This window comes from Semicossyphus pulcher, unplaced genomic scaffold (genome assembly GCF_022749685.1).
Source record: "Semicossyphus pulcher isolate SPU_LCO1_2020_fin unplaced genomic scaffold, fSemPul1.0.p SCAF_69, whole genome shotgun sequence".
Taxonomy (NCBI): domain Eukaryota; kingdom Metazoa; phylum Chordata; class Actinopteri; order Labriformes; family Labridae; genus Semicossyphus; species Semicossyphus pulcher.
Genome location: NW_027211747.1, coordinates 43,459 through 53,562, shown reverse-complemented (window position 1 = coordinate 53,562; position 10,104 = coordinate 43,459). Strand labels below are relative to the sequence as shown.

General features: G+C 38.5%; 1 long non-coding RNA gene across 1 annotated transcript; it reads left to right on the top strand.

Annotated features, from left to right (window-relative positions):
• Window positions 1-421: 421 nt before the first annotated feature.
• On the top strand, window positions 422-7,180 carry LOC138611032 (uncharacterized). The gene is made up of 4 exons (XR_011309596.1): window positions 422-485; window positions 5,142-5,213; window positions 5,322-5,513; window positions 6,710-7,180. It is a non-coding gene; the product is annotated as an uncharacterized lncRNA (long non-coding RNA).
• Window positions 7,181-10,104: the final 2,924 nt, after the last annotated feature.

Genomic DNA, 10,104 nt, shown 5'->3' with positions numbered 1-10,104 from the left:
TTGTGTTGAATTTCAGCAAATGTATGTGTTTGTATTATTAATGTGACTTTGTTGCCACCTGGTGGGTTGCGTAGCGCAACTGCAGCGTAAGGGCTCCTAGCTGGCCACCGTACGTACCTCAGCAAAGGAAATGTCTCCTGAGCTGCAGGCGGGTGAGTGTATGTAATGCTCCGTTCAATGTTACAATGTTTAATGATTTATAAATGTCCTGGAAACTGTCAGTAACGTGGAGTCTAACTATGAACATGAATAGAACTTATAGTGAGAGTTACAGACGCTTAGGTGTAGAAATGGTAACTTTATACACGAATTGCAATCTGCTAACATGAGGAGCAAATGCTTGCTAGCTTAACATGTGTCGGCTGCCTTCGTGGCTGTATCCTCACGTTACTGACCGTGATCTCCTGTTTTGTATTGAACAGATACATGTCCTTGCAGTTGCATATGCAGCATTATGACTGTGTGCTGATGATTTTACACACCAGGTAGGCATTGTCTAGTTTATATATGATGTTGTTGCATTTATAGTTGTATATTATAAATTGATGATGTAAATGATAACTTTAAAACGGCTGTATGACAGTCAAGGAGGTTTTCCTCTTGGGTTAAAAAGATTGTTCAAATTTTTTTGATATTTTTAATGTGCATAAAACTTAAAGCTTAAAAATACCCTTATGCTTGGTACTCTGATAACATCTATACGATCACGTTTGCTGATTGTATGTTACAGATATTATTTCATGATGTGATATTGTAACTCTGTAAAAAGGAAATGTCTCCTGAGCTGCAGATATATGTCCTTGCAGTTGCATATGCAGCATTATGACTGTGTGCTGACGATTTTACACACCAGAATAAAGAAGAGCCAGACGTCCCTCCTGCACCATAAACACCAGGGTCACAGAGACACATCCAGGATAGTCCAGCAGAAAAACACAAATGGTTACACTGATTCAGCATTCAATTAAAACAGATGGAAAAAATTCAACTCATAACTTTAAAATACTACTGCTTCAGCATACTTCGCTCACAGACTTCATTTTTGCTTTAAAGTGTTGGCAAATCTTTTTGCTATCTTTTATCGTTTATGAATAATTTAGCTCAAAGTAACGCAATGTTTTCAGCAGTTTTCAGATTTTACAATGGGTGCAGATGGCACAGGCTAGAGTGCGTGATGTCATCAGTACAGTATAGAGCAGGTTAAAAATAACTCAAAATTCCTCCTAACAAATTGCTCCTCAGCCCACAATTTTCACTCCACACACATAATTTTACCCTCAAAATGTAGGAAATCTTCTCCTCTACTACTGAAAGTCAAACAAATTAAACAGTTTTGGCACAATGAGCTCTAAAGCAACAGTGGTGCTCAAAAACTCTCCATCTACGGCAATGTTAAATTTGACTTCAACTTCCTCGGGCGAACCACTTGGGGGCACTTTTGTATTTCGCTGTGGGATCTGAATTTCTAGCATCACAGACAAAACACATCTACATGTTCAGCAGACTCTCTACGTGCTCACAGTATAATTCTTTTGCTGATAATCATTACTTTTGCCGCTTAAAATAAGCACTATTTAGAGGCAAGTTTTCAGCTTTTGCTCACTTTAAATCTACTGTAAAAGAGAGACTGTATCAAAGAAAATTTAAGAAAAGATTTCAAACTGTCTTGCAGAAAATAATGCCCACATCAAGTCAATATTCTCACCAAATGATTAAAGCAAGAGAAATTAGAGCAAGCTAAAAAGTAGACAAAGAGTTTAAAAAAGCTAGTGTTCCTGCTGGATGTTAGAAGCTGGGTTTGGGCAATCACTAGCAGCTCATTAGAGCCAATAATAGCAGTCAATCAGAGTGAGACTTAGAACAGAAGGGCCGATCAATGCTGACCAGACTATGGTGAGAAAGAAGCCGATATTAGTGAGCCGTCTACTGGCCAAGATCCATTCAACAGATTGCTCAATCTATAGACAGACAAAGGCAGATGGACAAACAAAAAAAATAATTTTGAGCAGTCTTGCCGAAAAACTTTTTTGGTGGTTCACTGTTGGAAATAAGTTAAGATATCTCAAACATGTATTCACAAAGCCATAAACTTCAGTGAGACTCCCATCTGTTGGTTAGAAGTGAATTGAACCTAATGACATGGTATGTTACTAGCATCAGAATACATCAAGACTTTTAGAAGTATTACTAAGAATATATTTATTCTTGTAGAATCTTTCTACGATCACTCATATGGAATCCCATTTTTTGAGGCTGCAACTGAAACCAAAAAACAACAACATAGTCCACACATAGCTCCATGCTGGTGGACAAACGACAGATCAGAGAAGAGATCTGACCAGAAAAGGGGATATGTGGAGAAAAAAAACGTGAAAGACACATCAAAATGCCAAAAATGAATGTTAAGAAAATAAACTGCCATTTAACTGCAAGATGTACTGCCAAACTTAGCATATAATTAGGGCAGAATTGTGGTTTCAGAGAAGAAAAAAATCTTAATTCAATCATTAAAAATCTTAAATATTAATAATACATAATAATCTTAATTCTCTATTCGTATTTCTTAATTTAATACGAAGCCCCCCTGGGGACATCTGAGGGAAAAAATAATAATGCGTGGCCGCGAGATAGTAATGTGTGGTTTTAAGAAAAGAAAAGAAAAATGTCCTGAAGCAGCGGCAAGAGGTAATGGATCTCAGAGATAAAGGAAGATTATTCCAGTCAAATGGAGCTTTGTATTGAAATGAGCGGCGACCAACTTCTTTGAGAATTCTTGGGACAAAGAAAAAGGGATATTGCGTATGTCTGAGTGAATGTAAAGACCTATATGGAACCAGAAACTGTTTTAAATAGGAGTGGCAATTGAAATGGACAAATTTGAAAATGAACTGGACCCAGTGAAATTGCCCTCTAGATATAGGCTGCAGCCAATTAAGTGATTCATACATGAAACATTGTTGAGTTCTGTATGGGCACCTCAAGATAAATCTACACAGGGAATTATAAAAAACATTAAGGGGCTTAAGATTAGTGTCTGAGGTGTTCTGATAAACAATATCAACATAATCAATAATCAGTAAAAACTAAGAAAATGTTCTTTTTCTGAATTGAAATGTAAAGCAATTAATTGAGCGACAAAGTGAGTTCAGACAGCCATATGCTTTTTTAGTAATAAAATCAATGTGGGGTTTAAATGAGAGTTCAGGGTCAACCCAAAGTCCCAGATATTTGAAGGTATCAACTTTCTCAAGGGGTGACCCATCATCAAAATAAATGTGTCAAAAGGATATGAGCGATTTTGTCGCATACCAACACCATGCTGCAGGACTTCTTATTCAGTAAGAGTCTGTTATGATGAAACCATTTTTGGACCGAGTTAAAATCAAACCGTAAAGAATTTTGAATTTGTGTCATATCTGAGTTGGAAATGTAGAGAACAGTGTCGTCAGCATAAAGATGAGCAAGACAGTTTGAACATATTCAACATATTCATGAATAATTAATAAAGAAGTGGAAGGTGGAACCTTGTGGAACACCCCTTTCGCCAATATTGTAGTCGGACTGAGACCATTCAAAAACAAAACACTGACGTGTCTTATGCAGATAGGCATTAAACCAGAGGAGAGCATTTTGATTTAAACCAATAGAATAGAAAGATCGAAAGATCAATAAAAATTGCCCCTGTGAGTTGGCCTTTATCAAAAGATGAAAACACATCGTTAGTAAATTTAAGAAGAGCAGTGGTGGTGGAAAAATTGGGTCTAAAACCTGAAACCTTAAAGTTTTGAGATCCACCAATAGAAGAGAAATGCTTCTTAAAATGGGAATAATGGTAAATAAGTATAGGTTCAGAAATAGTTTCATTATTAATTTGTAACCGGTTTATGGCACTTTTATTAGTTTTATTAAGAATATGGTTCAATAGATTCCAAAAGTGTCTGGGGTTATGAAAATTCTGAGAGAAGCTATCTTTATAATAGTTGGATTTTGCATTCCTTGTTTTGGTCTTCCATGCATTTATTAAGATTCTGTAATTTTCCCAATCAGCAGAATCTTTTGACAGGCGATATTTGGCCCTGGCTTTATCCCTTTGTTTGAAAAAGCTTATAAGATGTGAGCTGATCCAAGGTAATTGTCTGCCTTTAAGGCATTTGTTCATATTGTGCATATTTCATACTTCATATTCCCTTGACAAACATTGATCATTGCCTCAACTACTACTAATACACCAATATTAATTCTAGTAGACCATTACAAACTGATAATAATAATAGTAATAATAATAATAATAATAGTCACCCGCAGAGGTCCCTATCCTCCACCCTGAAGGTTATAAACAGCAACATGGCTTAAGATGACAACAGAAAATAATGATAACAATTATACAACATATTAAAATTGAACTTATATGTACATTGCTCTATCATTTCATTTGGCCTGAGTGACTCATTTTACGCCTAGGTATATATTCCAAATGTGTATAATAATAGGCAACAAACAGTAACATGTAATTTCCAGCTGCCATAGAATGATTGTGGTTTGTCTATGCCCCAAAATAACTAGATCTAAATGTATAGAAATTATCATTTCCAGCAATCAAATATACTTTGTTACCACACAACTATATTGTGTGAATTGTGAAAAGAAAATTGATGAACGGGAAATAAGGAAACTAAAATCTGTGATGTCGAGGTTTGATTATTTGATTATTAGATTTTCTTTTTTATCTACCTAATACTCATTTAAAGACCTGCAAAAAATGTTCTGGACTCTTTGATATAAAAAAATTATGAAATTATATCAGATCGATTACAATTTAACTTAAATCTACATTCTGTGTCCATCTATCTATCTGCCTGCCAGCCAGCCAGCCAGCCAGCCAGCTAGCACTGTTTAGGGGCTTTTAATTTGACATTTTAACTATTACTTCCGTGTCAAGTGACAGCCCAAATGTATTCCTTTATTCATTGCGATAAAATCAAAATAATAAATGGACAAAACTGGACCGTTTCTTTTGAATTGGTTTTGTTGTTTTTTCAATTTTGGATTCTGAGTGACAAAACGAGAAAGCGTTTTCTCGTTTTTGGTCTAAAACGATAAAATGAGCCTTTTTTAGCTGTTACGTTTTGATTTGATCACAGAACGGATTATCCGATGATACCCGGACCTACCAGGACCCAAATCTTCCTCCGACAGCAACAGGGCAGGGCAAGGTGAGTTCGAGCCACAAACGGTTTCATTTAAGGGGCTTCTAACTGGGGACAGCTAACACTTGTTTCCTTCCTCCTCGCCGTGACTCTGTCTCCCCCTCCACCCTGAAGCACTGTGCCGATCAGCTGTCTCCGGTGTTCACTGACATCTTCAACACCTCTCTAGGACCTGTCCCGTGCCAGCCTGCTTCTAGGCCTCCACCATCATTCCTGTCCCCAAAAAGCCAAGGACCACAGGACTTGATGACTACAGACCCGTCGCCTTGACCTCTGTGGTAATGAAGAGCAGCGCGATGACTCACAGTAAGCATTTAAAAGTTTTCGCCAACATGCCACACAGATTTTAATGGGCTCAATGAAAGAACCATCAATGAATTACCTTTAAAGCCTACATTATACTTTTACAGCAAAACAATCTCTATAGATGCAATACAAATAGTGTTTGTAATTTTTACTAGTTGTAGGCCTACACCTCTTGCTTTTACAGTGGCAAGTGCTGCAGTGAACACATCTGTCTGCGTCAAAATCACAAGGGAATGATTATTATCACGGAATTGTTTTCCTCTTCTTTATTTCTCTTGCGGCTTACCATATCATTTGTAGCATAGCCATATATGAAGTAATGAAACAGACAGCTTTGCTAGTTACTAGATTTAAACTTCAATTGCACCGTGGTGGTCCTCTCCTCCACCAAGCTGCTGGTCAGAGACAAAACATCACACTTGCGAGTCCGCGGGAGCGGGGACGATAATTACACACCCTAAAAGTCCCAAAATGCGAGCAGAGCTGGAATACAAGGGCATTTAATTCACTGAGTCACAGCCATGTGGGTACATACTTATATTGGGAGAGAAGGCAGGGACGGTTTTTACAATGGCAGTTCAAAAACCTCTTATGTAAAAAGAGAGTCTGAGCATGTGACAGGATACAACAGTTATTTTTTTTCTATATGTTGTCATTTATTAAAGATCCAAACATGAACACTGTAAGCAGGCTGTTGATTATTATAAGTTAATTAATTAAACAGCGTTGGTATAGGAATTACTTTGTACCAAACTTGTTAACAGACACAGAGTGTGCTAAAACGCACAAGAGGCCTAATGCTCCTTTGAAATAATTCCCTTACTGTTTAGAGATGGGTTAGCAAAATCACGAAAATATGTAATAATAAACACTAGTATATATGATAGAGGAGTGCCATTAAAATGTGCCAGACGCCAACATATGTAGCTTTTACAGCCACTAGCTGTCTACTTTTCCTCAATGGCTGAATAGTCCATATGATGTTAGAAAGCCCTGAATAATCAGAATTATAATAATTATGTACTATTCATTTAAATGATAACTTTTCTTATACTCTTCATTATAGTTTGTGTGAAAGAAAATTAAAAAAAATGTATAGCTGTGGCAAGATGGTGCTTTTTTCGCCTAACGAGTGTAAGTTTTGGTTTTGGTGTGCCACCCCAAGATTTTCTGTGACCATCTCTGGCCACCCCCAGGAAAAAATCCTGGGGTCGCCACTGCCAACAGGTCCGCTTTAGGACAAGCTCTCCCAGCTGAACGTACCCGACTCCACCTGCAGGTGGATCACTGACTTCTTGTCCGACAGAAGGCAGCACATGAAGCTGGGGAAACACATCTCTGACTCCATGACCATCAGCACTGGCTCCCCTGAAGGCTGCTTTCTTTCCCCTCTGCTCTTCTCCCTGTACACCAACAGCTGCAACCCTAGTCATCAGTCTGTCAAGCTCCTGAAGTTCGCGGACGACACCACCCTCATTGGACTCATCTCTGGTGGGGACGAGTCTGCCTACAGGTGGGAGATTGACCATCTGGTGACCTGGTGTGGTGAGAACAACCTGGAGCGTAATGCTCTGAAGACAGTGGAGATGGTTATGGGTTTTTGGAAGAAGGCAGCCTGTTCTGAGTCTGTTATATCATCATAATATATATAATATATTATAAGTCGTAATATTATGAGAATAAAGTTGTTATTTTTTAGAATAAAGTTGTAATTTAAGACTTGTTTGACTAAAAATTATAAATGTAGCAGACTGAGATGCCTCATCTGTACTCCTTTCGAGGGGTCCTTGTTGGCCAATCGCCACCTAAGGGCACCATATAAAGAGAGGTAGTGTGTCATCTTGTCGCCCTCTTTGCTCTTTGCTCTTTGCTCATAGGCCCCAACCACAGGGTCCAAAAATAGCACCCGCCACTCGCCAAATGCGCGTAAAAATCTAATTTGGCGACTAAAATAAATGAGGTCAGGGCATCAGGGGCGGTGTCCTCCCATTACTTCAAAACATACTTTAAGTTGTTGACTAAATTTTGTTTTGCAACGACTCCGCACGTTGCTTCTGTTATTTAGCTTGCGCTAGAAACATGAACTAGTCGTTGGTGGACCGTGCATGTTGCCAACTTGGCGACTTTACAAATCGTCTTGGCGACTTTTTTTTCAAAAGTGACTAGCGACAAATCTAGCGACTTTTTCTGGTTTTTTGGAGACTCTGACTTAAACGCACGTATCGTTCTTAAGTTACTGTCTTTAACGATCAGCAGGTGCACCCGTGAACCCCTCCCCCGTTCCAAAGCACTCATAGGCGGTCAGTCTCACAGTAGCCTCGCGCATGCAGCAGTCCCAGCTGCAGTCAGAGTGGAGAGGAGACCCACACCGCTTCGCGTCCACACTGCAATGAATCGCGCATGCGCAAAGCCGCCGCTGATCCCGCCCTGGCTTACAGAGCGGGATGCAAGAGTAAATGATTTTTTTTATAAATTTGGTATTCTAACATTTAACAATACATGACAAAATCGATATATGTAATGTGGATCGAGACAAAGCATGAGTCATAAAGTTATTTTGAGAAGTGATGGCCTAGTGCAATGGCATAATAAAAAAAACAAACAAACTAAGAATCAAAAGAAGAAAGTTCATTTATAGTTCTAAACATATTTAGGGTGTTTTTTACTCACTTTCTGTCTCTCCCACGACGTTATTCCTCTCTCCTACAGCGTCCATTACAATGACATGCAAATAGACAGTTATGCAAATTAGGCGATGACGTCATTTAGGAACTTCTAGCGACTTTTAGGGCAGCCAACATCTACTTTCCTTACTGAGGATTTGGCAACACTGGGACCGTGGGCGTTCTCTGTTTACTTCTATGCGTCCTTTGGACAGTCACATAGCCACCCCAGCAACCCAGTGTTGTCGGCTCTTCAGGGGCTGCTGGACGGGGAACTGACGCTACATTAGCCGGCTAATGAGGACTTGCTACAGCAGCTAATTATTGAGTTTCCATGTTGTGGAGATGTATTTCCAACTCACTGCATATAAACTACAGTATACATGTACCACTGTCACTACGGGAGGCTGAGGAGAAGCTAAACACCTGAGACACCTAGCAGGAAACTGTAGAGGCTATCGCTAGCAGCTGAGCTACAGTATGGTCACTAGCGGAACTGAAGAGCTTGTAAATGACAGCCGGATGAGCGATGAAGGAGAGAGCGGAGTGCTTGATCAGAACTACTGCAAGTTTCATTGTGCAGTGTATTAATGAGCTGCCATAATGAAAAGTTTATTTTGTTTCAGTGATTAAAAATGTACTAAAGAAAAAAATAATATCAGTGTATACATACTCATTACAAGCAAAAGCCCTGCAATAAGATAAACCTGTATTAATCCCGATATTCTTACAGTACAATAACTTAAGGTAGCCTACTCATTATGCAGGAGCGCCTATTGCAGAGTAATATGTTTAATATCAGTGGATTATTATTAAAGCATTACTGCGTAGGCCTACACCACTTTTTAAATATGGAGCTGTTTTTAAGTACTTTATATTTTTCTCTAAATTCAGTGAAAAGTATAGATACATTGTAACTTCAGTACTAAAGGAAATGTCTTAGTTTATTTCTACCACAGTTTATTATTGACCTTATATCTAAGAAAGTTTTTATGGCCGGTTAAAAAATATTGTAGCGACCAGGGGGGGCCGTTGCGTGAGGCACAAAGCATTATGGGACTGTTGATGTTCACATTATTTTAGTGTGTTTAATGAGTGTGATTTAATTGTTGTGGTTATGTTGGTGTTATATTATGTGTGTGTTGGGTGATACCACTTCATCCGTTTCTTAGGGATATCCCTTGCCATTGGAAGACAGAAAGCAGTTCCCCACTCAATAAACCTTGTATGAATTGAGGTCAGGATACAATATTTATTGAACTGGGTTTTAGAAAATGATATGAATTTACAGTGATGTTATTAAAATCGCCCTTTTTGTACTGGTTACCTATCGAGGAAAAATGTAGCTTGTGTACTTTCATTTAATGTGGTGTGCTCGCCTACACGCCCACTAGATAGCAGTATTGGAGCACAAGTGGCAACCTGTTGAATTTAATGTATTGGAAGGCGGTTGATGTTCTGCATGCCTGATGTACACTTGTTAAGATCTTTTCTGATTAATGGTGACATTTTTAGTGCAGCCAATGGGTATGTTTTTAATGAAATGGTCGTGTGAATTATACATTGTGACTATTATTTAAAAAATAATCTAATTTAACTTTTATCTTTTCATGAACAGACTGTTAATTAGGAATCAGCTTTCTTGTGTCAGACATCACATTTGTGTTTACAAAGAAATTCTTGTATATTGGAGACTGGATGAAAATGTGTGCTGTTCACCTTCTGGATCAGAAGGAGAACCAGCAGAAAATGTGGAGTACAGTGTCTATCGCAGCAATTTTTGCTTTAATCAGAATGTTAACCAAGTCAAAGCTTTTTCTGCCTTTCAGAAAGTAATGGGGCATTCTCAGAGAACATAGTATCACTGCTGTAAAGTAGTTTAATGGCAGAGGAAATGTATTGTATGTATTCATTACAGGTCCCACCTG